A 13389-nucleotide genomic window follows, 5' to 3' on the forward strand; every position below is an offset into this window, starting at 1 on the left:
ATCCAGGACAGATTGATGCACTTCTAGCCAATACAAAGGTCTTGAACCTAGTGTGAAGACTCAAGGTTGCGATGTTTAACATATGTTAAGACATAGGCCTTCCTTGTGTCTACACTCACTCTGAAAATAATTACAGATGAGTATCCCCAAACTTGGCTCCTACTTGGCTCCTATAATCTAGTCCCTTTTCTGTTTTTCATAGTATGGCAACTTTCTGTAGTCCTGGCTATTGACTGGGTAAATGCTTACTTGCTTAGATCATTTTAATTGTGCCCTGATTGAAGGACCTATTATAGATTTACTTTTCATTTACTTGGAATTTTTACACATAAGCCTTTGATAGTCTATATTTTCATCCAGAAATTTTCTTTTTTACTTGGATTTTTCTGATGTCTTTTTAATTTCTCTTCCCAATTGATTCATATACCTCACAACTCAGCCATGCATCTCTAAGTGATCCTGTGTTTTTCAATCACCCTCTTCATGGGGAAATGTAAAAATATTATTTTAAATTGCAAAGTTTAAATTCCTTTTGAGAAGAATTTTAGGTTAAGAAACATGCTACCTCTCCAAATCCAGAAACTAAACTGTTTGGAGAAGACACCACAAAGTTGCCTCCAGACCATAAGCTGCACAAGAAGATCAAGAATGAACTTTGGGTGTTGTTGATTGAACATTTATTTGTATATATACTTTCATGCCAAAGGGGACTGCCCCCTAACTGGCTTTTTGTCAATGAGTCTAGCAATTATAGGTTTTGTTCTTTTTTTTCCTCTTATCCTCAAATTATTGTAATCTTTAAATTAATTATGTTTTTATGATCCTTTGGGGAAGTCCTTTTTCCCAAATGATCACACGGAGAATTGTAAAAATGGAGACTTGAACTCTGGACTCCAAACCCCAGAAGTCCTTGCTCTGGCTCCCAGAATGCTTTGTAATCTCACCTGAATTCCCACCTGGGCAGAGATCAGAAATTGTTTTTAAACTGACTCTGCCTTCTTCTAGCTCTCTTCCTGTACTCAGAGATTGCCTCCTAGCCATGTGCTTTCTTATTTTGTATTTTCTTTATTTCTTAATCTTTAATAAAACTCTAAAAAGATAATACTTTTAGCAGAGAAACTAATTTTAACTGCTACGTGGTCAACTCATATCTATGCCTCTAAATCCATTTAGCCACTCATTTCCATCTTATTTTGAAATAGGAAGTCTATTTGTATTTAACCAATTCATCCCAAATGTAAGCAAGAAAAAGGATTTTGGAGAAATTTCAAGTAGTGTCCTTCAATAAATAAGAACTGACATTACAACACCCACCTTTAATTTTATAAATAAGGAAAATGAGGCAAAAGGAAGGGAAGAGACATGCTTTTGGTGACAAGTGCAATAAATAATAGAATTTGAATTCAAATCCATGTTTTTGGATCCAATATTCAGCCTTCTCTCTATCAAAATACAGTTTCTTTGAGGTAGGTCCTTTCAATAATTGCCAATACTTCTGGTTTGGAAAATAATTATTGCATGTGTTTTTACCAAATATTTTAGTCAGGCAGCCAATACACATTTTTAGGCTCCTAATAGATGCTAGTCATTGTGCTAAATATGGAGTAGGAAAGACAAAAGATAGTTATTACTCTCAAGAGTTTTTAGTCAAGTGAGAGCAATAAGATGTAAACAATTATATGCAAACAAGATAGAAACAAGATAAAGTAGAGATAATTAAAAGAGGAATAATCAACATTTAAGAGAATAAAAGAAGAATCAGATACATATGAACTCAGAGTGGGAGTTTGAACTGGAAGAATATATTGACTTACATTAATCATATTTCTATTTATGGATGGAATATTAGGGCAGGAAATGAAATCAAGGGTTAGTTGACACTTGGACCCCCTTCATTTCCTTATTGTTGGTTCAATACTTTTCAAAATGAACTGAACCTGTTACTCAGCAAGCTTCAGGAAAGGTACATCAGTCTAAGTTAAAGTATCATGATTTGTTTTACCAGTTTACCCTATCATCTCATTTAATTTTGATATGGTTATTTACAAAATAACTGTAGTGCTTTAAAGCTTATCTAGTCCTACCAGGACCATATCTTCTAGTTGCCACAGGTGATTAAAAAAAAACAGAAAACCTGGGACTTGCTATGAAGAGGCAAAATTTGATCACTTTATAATTACAAGGGGAAGAATTATATGAAGTTCTAAAATTTCTCCCTTGTCAAAAATAAATATGTAAAATTCACAGACATTAAATTGTTGGACATGGCATCATTTTCATCTTTATGCAGAGCATGATATCCGGTGATTCATGCTTGTATTATCCACATGCCTACTCTCCACTCCCTTCCTCAGTCTCCAGTCTCCTAGCATAACTTGTGACAGTGACTGCCCCCAAAGTCAACTCTTGTGTCCACTGCACAACATGGGACAGGGTGGATACCATGTTTATCTGGTCCCTGGGGCTGTGTGCTTCCTGACCTTGCGATGGTTCCTGCCCTTCCTAGTATGGAAAATAGCTCCTTTTACCTTGTAGGCCAGTGAATCATGTGATTCTCTTTCTTTTATTCTATTGTATCTCCACAAAATACTGTGTTCCACTCAAACAGATAATAGATAGTACAATATAGGGGATGGAGCCAAAAAGGGGTAAAGTGCATCAAGAGCTTACTAAGGTCATCCATCTCACTAGGACCCACGGCATGATGTATCAGCATGGAGAGGAAAGCCAATCTAGAGTTGACTTTTCTGACCCTTGGCTGGGAAAATGTTTTATAAGTTGCTGATTCCTGCCTAGCCTCAGCCCTACTTTTATGTATCAGCAAAGAATTTCTGTCTCTTTGGATTACCAGGGGAGCAGGGAGTCATTTGGAACCGTTCAAGCCAATATGCTAAAAAATGGGATGAAATTAAGGAAACCCAAAATTAGATGGAATGCACTGAAAAAAACTTCCTGAATGTGAGATGGTCATCACAGATTGACCTTTCAAGGAAAAGCAATGAGAACCATGCTGCTAAAGACACCAAAGACCACATCATTGGGCCTTAGAGAGAGAGGAAGCTGGCTCAGATAACCTGTTACTTCTTTTTCCAACTTCAATTCCCATGGCTCACATAATCACCATAGGGAGCCAAGACAATGAGTGGAACCATGCCTTGGATTGGGCCAAGATAAACTGGGCCAATGACCTGGTTATTCTAAATTGCTTGGCTCCAGGCCCCCACCTCAGAGAACAGACTGACTTTTTGTGGTCATGAACTATGGACCCTCCCTCCCAACTGCTGACTTGAATCTAATCAGAACACAGACTGAATTCTACTACCCAGCCAGGCCTCTCAAAATCAAATCCAGAGACGTAGAAGCATCTTATAACATGGTGAGTAGTGAGGTTGGGACCCTTGCATACTAGATTTTTGTTGATTAGGACTTTTAAAAAAGTCACTGCTTCCTGAGCTCCTCCATGCTTGATCATACAGATTATAGCCTACATTTTATTTTTTGCTCCTATCTCTTCTTTGTTATCTCCTATAGTCTATAGCATAGTTTTATGATGTGCTATTAGAGCTTAATAACTTTCACTTAAAAGGGGGAGGGAGTAAAAAAACCAAGGAAGCTATTTGTCACTGGGAAGGAATATTGCTCAGTGCTCAGGACTAGATGGGACCAGATATTCCTGATAAAGGGTGACAATTCCTCTTTCAGTTCTCATCAAATAGCACTGACAAAGATCACATCACCCTTCTTTGCAGAGGTGCGGGATTATGGGTCTAAAACTTTGTGCATTTTATGTGCTGATTAGTTTTACTGGGCTGATTTCCCACTCATCCCCTTTTTAAAATTTTAGTGTACTATAAGGGATAGCTTCATGGATAAGTAAGTTTGGGGGAAAGAATATATTTAGAAATGAAGGTGATATAAAAAGAAAAAGATGTCAATGAAAAAATTTAAAGATCTTAGGTGTACATGACAAAGTGTTAGGTGATACACAAAGTAAGACAATCACATATGACCCCTGCACCCTTTTTAGGGGCAGCTAGGTGGTGCAAGGCAGAGAGCACAGGGCTTAGAATCAGGAAGACTCATTTTCATGAATTCAAATCTGGCCTCAGAAACTTGCTAGCTGTGTGGCCTTGGGCAAGTCACTTACCCCTCTTTGCCTCAGTTTGTCATCTGTAAAATGAGCTAGAGAAGGAAATGACAAACTCCTCTAGATTCTTTTGCCAAGAAAACCCCAAGTGGAGTTATGAAGACTTAATGACTGAAAAACGACTGAACAACAATGAACAGACATGATTTCATTGATCTAAGGAATTCTTCCTCCAATAATGCAAATCAGTAATTCCACTGTAACTTATAATTATAAAGAGTTTTCTTGGGGGCAATGAGAAATTGAATGACCTGCTTATAGTCAAATTGCTAATTTATCTTAAAGGTAAGGATTCAATCCAATCTATAGCTTGTGATTTTTTAAAATGCATGGAAATTTTGTAACTGAGAAATGGGATACTTAAAAGAACTCAAAGGGGAAAAAAGCACACACTTTATGCTAAATATAAATATTCAACAGGAAGTCATGTGCTAGATGGGCTGAAATGGGGGTGAAAGGGAGGAAGTCAGTACATTGTTTCTACTCATTGAGGAAAGACAGAGAAGTCCATCATCTTTGGAGAAGCCGCAAGATATTTATCTCTGAGGTCACAAGGTCCCACTTCTTTATATTTCAGATTCCTTCAGAATATCAGCTCTGGCTTGCTTAGGGATGATTAATCTGGCTAGATTCTGTCTTTCACCTGTTTGTCACTTTGGGAGTCAGATGGACAAAACTAGATATATAACTAAAGCAGGATTACTTAGGTCTGAGTGTACATTCTGTTGTCCATTAACAAAAAACAAAAATAATCAAACTTTGTATCCTATAAACAGAGCTGTAGCTTTGACCCCATTATGATTTATCATTGGATATTATTCAAATGACCCTTGTTGGAAGGGAGCCATTCATTCATTTATTATTTATAAATATTGCACTAATAGATAAATATTTATTTATGAATAAAATGAATGATTATTAATTGGCTATAATGAGGTTTTTAGGTGACAGTAAGAATATAAACTTACAGTAGATATTTGCAATTTACTAAATGTCAAAATACTAAAAACATGTTTCCTTTTGCCCTATTGGTCAATGATCAAGAGATAATACATCATCATATGGGTACTAAGATGTATAGTAGTGTACAGTTTTGAAAAAAATATAATGAAAAGTAGATTTGTTTAAAAAAATTGAACAAATTACATTAAAGGTCATTAAGAAAACTATTTTTGATAGCTTTAAAGAGCCATTTTTCTAATTTTCTGTCCCTAATGGTATATTTCAAAATCTGAGACTCATCATTAAGGAAATATTTATATTCAAATACCTTCTATCAATGAATAAAATAAGGTAGAAGTTACATTGGATATTTTTCTATATTTCTTATTGTTATAGCTTGGTGGACCTGGAGACAGAAAGACCTAAGTTCAAATCTTACTGGTTACTTACTAACCATATTACCTTGGGCAAGCCACATAACTCCTGTTTGCCTCAGTTTCCTCAAGTGTAAAATGTGAGTAATAATAACATCAATCTTGATGGTTTGTTGTGTGAAATTTGTTTTAACCCTTGTGAATTTTAGATTTACTCCACCCTGCTTAGTCTTTAGAATTTTAGCAACCAAGGAATGCATACACCCCCACTTAAGGATTAACTGTAGGGGAGGATGGCCTATGACCAGCATGTGCTAGCAAGGGACAAATCAGAAACAACTGAATGACCCCCTGGGCTGTCCTAAGTCAAGATTAAGCCACCATTGGTACATGTGAGACACAGGAAGTGATGTAAAGAACTGACGACATTGGGAGCTCTTGGCAGCATTTGGTGGGCTTGCAGCTTTGGCAGAGTTGGCCCTGGAACTCAAGCCTAGAGGAGCTCATCAGATTGCTTCCTTTTAGAAGGTCATGTGGTGATTGATAAGACTGACTCCCCTATCCCTTGGCTTTCTGGAGAGGCCCCTTGGCTGAGGCCTCTGAACTCCTGCCTGGCTCAGCCCTGGCTGGAGCAGTTTTAATTCCTACCTTTTTCCCTATTCTCCTTCTTCTTAGTTTCTTCCTTATATTATGAATAAACCACCATAAAATACCATACTGACTTGAGTATTTCATTGGGATTGAATTTAAAGCCCTGGTGACCACTAATATAATATATTTGGTCAACAACCCTAAATTTTACCCTAACACCCTTAATTTCTATCTTAGAATTAGTATAAGTATTGGTTCCAAGGCAGAAGAGCAGTAAGGGCTATTGGAGTTAAGTGCCCAGAGTCACACAGCTAGGAGGTGTCTGATACCAGAGTTGAGCCTAGGATCTTCCAGTTCCATGCCTAGCACTCTATCCACTGAGTCATGTAAATGCCCAAAATAAGATAATATTTTAAAGTACTTTAGTCAATGCCTAGAACATAATAAGCACTCAATAAATACTTGTTTGGTTCCTTCCACTTTTTTTCTGCTGGGTTAACCCAATTTTGGGTATATATTAAGGCTTGCTGTTTTATTTTATTTATTTATTTTTTTCCCATTTGAATTAGTTTATTTCGTCAATTTAGAACATTATTCCTTGGTTACAATAATCACATTATTTCCCTCCCTCCCTTCCACCCACCCTTCCTGCAGTCGACATGCAATTTCATTGGGTATTACTTGTGTCCTTGATCAGAACCTATTTCCATGTTGTTGATGTTTGCACTAGGATGTTCATTTAGTCTACACCCCCAACCATATCCCCTCAACCCATGTATTCAAGCAGTTGTTTTTCTTCTGTGTTTCTACTCCCACAGTGTTTTCTCTGAATGTGGATAGTGGTTTTTCTCATAGTTTCCTCCAAGTTGTTCTGGATCTCTGCATTACCAGTAATGGAGAAGTCCATTACATTTGATTGTACCACAATGTGTCAGTCTCTGTGTACAATGTTTTCCTGGTTTTGCTCCTCTCACCCTGCATCAATTCCTGGAGGTTGTTCCAGTTCCCATGGAATTGCTCCACTTTATTATTCCTTTGAGCACAATAGTATTCCATCACCAACATATACCACAGTTTGTTCAGCCATTCCCCAATTGAAGGGCATCCCCTCATCTTCCAACTTTTTGCCACCACAAAGAGCACAGATATGAATATTTTTGCACAAGTCTTTTTCCTTATTATCTCTTTGGGGTACAAACCCAGCAGTGTTATGGCTGGATCAAAGGGCAGACAGTCTTTCATTGCCCTTTGGGCATAGTTCCAAATTGCCCTCCAGAATGGTTGGATCAATTCACAACTCCACCAGCAATGCATTAATGTCCTGCCTTTGCCACATCCCCTCCAGCATTCATTACTTTCCTTTGCTGTCATGTTAGCTAATCTGCTAGGTGTGAGGTGATACCTCAGAGTAGTTTTGATTTGCATTTCTCTGATTAAAATAGATTTAGATCACTTTTTCATGTGCTTATTAATAGTTTTGATTTCTTTAACTGAAAATTGCCTATTCATGTCCCTTGCCCATTTATCAATTGGAGAATGGCTTGATTTTTTGTACAATTGGTTTAGCTCTTTATAAATTTGAGTAATTAGACCTTTGTCAGAGGTTTTTGTAATGAAGATTGTTTCCCAATTTGTTGTTTCCCTTTTAATTCTGTATGCATTAGTTTTGTTTGTACAAAACTTTTTTAATTTGATACAATCAAAATTTTGTGATTTTTTTTCTAGCTCTTGCTTGGTTTTAAAGTCTTTCCTTTCCCAAAGACAAGTATACTATTCTATGTTCGCCTAATTTGCTTATAGTTTCCTTCTTTATATTCAAGTAGGCTTGCTGTTTTAAAAGCTCAAAACCCAGGCACTGAGACAATAGTCTCTGACTAGTTTAACCAAAGTATCATATGAATAGTAGAATATTTTCTCTTTTGAAAGGAATGGAGAGGCCATTGAGTCTGACCCCCTGTTAGGAGGAAGGAAAGAAGACAAATATTTATCAATGACCTATTATGTGTCAGACTCATCATCCTGAGTTCAAATATGGTTTCAAACATTAGTTGTGATATTAGACAAATCACTTAACCCTGTTTGCCTCAGTTTCCCATTTGTAAAATGAGCTAGAGAAGAAAATGGCAAACTACTTCAATGTCAAGAAAACCCCAAATGGGGTCATGAAGAGTCTGACACAACTAAAATAACTGAACAACAAAAATGTGCCTTGCACTGCCATAAACACTTTACAAAAATCATCCCTTCAATAGAGGAGGAAACTGTGAATCACAAAGAAAAAGTGACTTTTTGTCCCACCCATTTTACCAGTGGTCAAATGGCTAGTTCGTGGAAGCACCAGAATGGAAACTAGGTTTTCTGATTTCCAGTCCACCTACACCAAAGTTTATTATTCACCTCATAGTTTTAAGTATGTTCCAGCCTGTGGCTATGCCTCTTTGCAGTGTCCTATCTGTTCATAAATCTGTGTTGCATAACCAATGGTAGAACCTTAACACTTCTCTCAATTTTAGGAAAGAACCAAAAAGACATAAGAACTAATGGATTTGCTGAGCCAAGTTTGCAAAGTGTATTTCCTTTACAAAGGAGACCAAGGAGACAAACCTTAGGTGTAAGGGTACATACAGGATCTAGGGTTAGTAGGAAGAACATAAGGGAGGATGGGGATATAAAGTCATAGATTCCAGTCAAAGACTCCTTTCCACCATGTTGCCAATGCCATGTCCTCTCTGCAAGGCTCTTGGCAGCATTTTAAGAACTTCATCAATAACATTTATGGCACTATTAAAAAAAACAATATAGCATTATACAAAAGGAAAGTGGCTCAATTATTCATTCCCTTTGACCCAGCTTATCTAATCCAGAATTGAGAATTTATGCCCCCAAAAGATCAAAAACAGAAAAAAGGTTCCTTATCTTCCACCCACATTTCTTACTTCTGTCTCTTATCTATCACTCACCTTGTAAAAGTGACCCTTCACTTTTTTGTAGCTTCCCTAACAATTATTGTCCTCCTGATCATACCCAATACCATCTAGCCTTCCTCCAGGAAACCTTCTCTGATAAACAGACACTTTCATTTAACCTCAAATCAATGCAATATCTTTCACTGAGCTCCTACTGTGTGCAGAGAAACTATGTTCCCAACAAGGGAGAAAATAACAATTCTAGTTGTTTCAGTTCTTACAGACACTAAACATTATGCTTTTCCAAGGCTCTTGAATATTTTAAGCTAAACAATGGAAAGAAATGAGTTTTTGGCCAGGTTTACGTTGATTATAGCACCATAGTAAAAGAAAGAATGAGAAAGAAAAGAGGAGAAATGCTCAGTGAGCTACTATATAAATAAAAATGAAAGTAGCCTATGATCCAAAAAATAAAATAAACAACAAAAACCCTAGAATTTTCTATGCAGATGAGTCAAGTTCATACGTGTTTTGTTTTTGAGAAGTTAAACTTCTGAAGCTCCAGCAATGATGTCACCTAGCTCAGCATTCTGTTTCTTGCCAAAGCTGGTCTTGCAGAGACAGGCACTGTTTCAAGGACACACAAATGCTGAAGGAGAGCTCATATTGATTTTCATCTCTTTATTTTTTACTCCTCTAAATCTTCATAAAAATTAACTTAATGGAATTTCCCATTGTAGAATAAAAAATAATTTAACCATTGAACTGCATTTCTCAGGTATGGATTCCAACCACTCTTCCTTCCTCCCCATAGAATGTAAGTTTTTGGAAGGCAAGAACTATTTTATTTTTGCCTTCAGACAGCTAGTGTGAAAAACAGTAGGTACTTACAAACCCCTTCCTTCCAATAAGAGTAATTTGGACAATATCTAGTATAAGCTTATGAGCCTACTTCCATTATAAATCTCATTTATGAGAAATCATGAAGGGGTCAAAATAATTGTAGATTTTGTTTATAAGGTGTTGAGATTCCAGGTAGGTAACACAGTAGATAGGGGACTCTAAGCCAGAAGACAGGAAAATTTGATTTCAAATTCAGTATTAGACACTTAGAATCTGTGTGACTTATGAGCCTTTGGTCTCCATTTTCTCATCTGTAAAATGGGAACAATAATGTTATTTACCTGCTAGGATTGTTGTGAGGTTCAAATGAGATCATTGTAAAGCATTTATCGCAATCTCTGGCACATAATAAGTGCTAGTTATAACTATTAATATTGACAATAAAATAGCATGTACAAATTTGAACAGTGGAAATTTAATTGTGAAGGTGGTTTTATCTGGGTAGAATTTTGGCTTAAGAAGGTCATGGAAAATATCAAGCACTTTACAGAGAAGTTAAAAACATTTTAGAAGTGAAAAAATAGAGGCACTGATTTGATGGTCAGTATCACTATGATGACTCCAAATTGTGGGGTCAAATTCCATTGCTATTTTATTAGTTTCATTAATATCAAAGAATGCTTTATTAATTTCATTGTAGCTTCTTCATGCTGTTTATTTTAGGCTTACCTAATGCCAGTGGTGAGATGGAATTATTCCTCTCAGAGACCAAAGGAAGAAAAAGATAAGGTATGTGAAAGTGACCAAGAATATACAAAAAAGTGGGAAAGAAAGGGAGGTCAGGACTATTATAAAAATAATTACAGACTTTAACCTGACTACCCCTGGGTACCTACATTTAATCCCGGTGATAAAGCAAGAGCTCTGCCCATTTTCATTTCCCTCATTTCTTGTTCCCAATCTCTTTGTTAAGGATCATTTAGCAAATTTTGGTACCTAAATGTCATGGGCTATTACTAGAATATAAAATTAAAATGACGTTCAGAGAATCAGGGAAAAGTTTTAAAGAACTGATATAAACACAAGTAGAGACAAGAAAGCACCAGAGTAAAATAAGAAAACATATGCATGACTACAACAACACAAATGGAAAGAATTGCTACCACAAAACAGAGGAAAAAGAAAGCCAGTGTTAGCTTTCAGGCCTACTTACTCCTAATCCATATTTCCAGTTAGAGCACCCTAAACCCATGTATGAATATAATGGAATAATACTATGGCTTAATAAACACTGAATATGAGGCATATGGGAAGATCTGTATTAATTAACAGACTTATGTAGAACCAAAAGAACATAATATATAAGGAGAGTAATAACATGAATGTAATCATTACTAAAATCAGTTAAATTATGCTTAATTTTATTGCAGTTTTGGTCTGGGAGATATGACAATGAGGTACACTTTCCTTCTTTCATTAGAGATGTAGAACATTACAGATGTGAACAGTAGTATCCATTATTAGACACAATCAATTTGCTTATTGAATTTAATTTTTTTCTTTATTATCAGGAACTTTTAAACTTTTCAATATACTGGGAAATCATGATGATATGAAAAAGGTGACATGAAAGTAAAAAAATAAACAAAAATATTTTAGTCTATAAGTCCATTGAATTTTATAAGTATGCTCATTTGAATCAATATTCCTTATACTAAGAACAACCTTTATGGAATAAGTAAACTTAGGATAAAAACAAAGAAAAAACACACACAAGCATTTTCAAATTAATTCCTTGGTGCTATCTATCTTTCTTTCCTTTTTGTCATTTTTGGTAAGTAGAGAAGTTTTTTCCCCATTTAAATTGATCCTATCCAGTCTTGGAATAAATGTCATGAGCTTTAGAGACCAGAGTCAAATGGACATATGATATTTGGTTTGACATTTCAATAATGAGTTCCACCAACTAGTCCCTTCTTACCAACTCCTGATCTTCACATGACTCATACTTTAACTTCCCCAGGACAGATTGCATTCTCTTTCCCAGCTGGGATACAAATGCCATTGAATGGAAAAAAGTTTTAAATAAAATTCAAGCTCATTGGAGGAAAAAGAATCTGGGGTTGGATAAAGACTTTTGAAGGGAGTGGACAACTACAGTAACAGAAGATGAAGGATCACCCCTTTGAATGACAACATCGACAGAGCTGGACATTTGATCACAGCTCAGTCACTACTCCCAGTGTAATGTAGGCGCATGAACATAAGCTTTCCTATCTGAATGTGGAAAACTGGCTAGAGGAATGTAACTTCTCCATTTGAACTTAAAAAAAAAAATCTGTGGCTCCATTAGAAATTACTCTATGTCCTGAAAATCTAGTGAAAAACTTAGTGCTCTGTGATCAGACAATATGAGTTATAATTCTGATTCTGCCACTAACTAGCTATGTAACTTGGGCAAGTTGTTTCACTTCTCTGGGCTTCAACTTTCTTGTATGTCAACTGGATATAATAGCAGGCAGCCTAGTAGTAATAGTAGTGATTGTTATTGTAGTAATTATAGTAGTAGTTGTTATAGTATTAATAATGCTAGTAGTAGAAGTGGTAGTAATAGTTGTGTGGTGATGGGTAGCTCACTGAATTCCTCTCACATCAATTTCCCCATCAATTAAGACTTTACCTCATAATATTGTGAAGACTAAGTGAAATAATGGATGCAAAAGTACTTTGTAACACTATAATTTATTGTACAAAGGCAAGGTCTTCTAAACAGGGCAGGGATTGTCTTGTTTGTATCTTTGTATCTTTGTCATCTTTGCTGAGTGCCTTATTGGTACTTAATGAATGCTTATGGCATTACCTTGAATCTATGTTATCACAGTTATTTTCCTTCCTATTTCATAGGGCTGTTTTGGGAAGATAAAAAAAATTAGATTGTAGATGTGAAAAACTAAAAATACTTATAATTAAATACATAATATAATTAATTATTAACATTCTTAATGATTATACTATAATATTTGTGTTTCATGAATAATTTTAAAAATTATTAATTTAATAGTATTAATGCTCTCATATAAGAAGCATAGAATGGTAGTATAGTAGTATAGTGAAAAGAAAGCCAAGCAGAGTCAGGAAAACATGGGTTTATATTATCTATGAAAAGTCACTTGGTTATGCCCAAAGGGCTATAAAAGAATGCACACCTTTATAGCCAGTAATACCACTACTAGTGGTATCCCAAAGAGATTTTTTAAAGTGTAAAAGGACCCATTTGTATGAAAATATTTATAGCTGCACTTTTTGTGGTGACAAAAATTGGAAACTAATGTGATATTCCTCAAGAAGGGAATGGCTGAACAAATTGTGGTATTTGATGGTGATGGAATACTATTGTGCTATATAGAATGATGAACAAGGTGATTCAGGAAGAACTAGAAAGATCCATGTGAACTGATTCAGAGTGAGATAAGCAGAACCAGGAGAACATTATACATAGTAAATGCAATATTGTGATACCATCAAATGTGATAGACTTTGCTACTAACAGCAATACAAAAATCCAGTACAATTTTGAAGGACTTAT

At 35.7% G+C, this 13389-nt stretch overlaps 1 long non-coding RNA gene across 1 annotated transcript; it reads left to right on the forward strand.

The window, feature by feature from the left end:
- Positions 1-2722: 2722 nt before the first annotated feature.
- LOC130457013 (uncharacterized) lies at positions 2723-11384 on the forward strand. The gene is made up of 3 exons (XR_008915946.1): positions 2723-3376; positions 5486-5603; positions 10527-11384. It is a non-coding gene; the product is annotated as an uncharacterized LOC130457013 (long non-coding RNA).
- The last annotated feature ends 2005 nt before the right edge of the window (positions 11385-13389 follow it).

This window comes from Monodelphis domestica, chromosome 2 (genome assembly GCF_027887165.1).
Source record: "Monodelphis domestica isolate mMonDom1 chromosome 2, mMonDom1.pri, whole genome shotgun sequence".
Lineage (NCBI taxonomy): Eukaryota > Metazoa > Chordata > Mammalia > Didelphimorphia > Didelphidae > Monodelphis > Monodelphis domestica.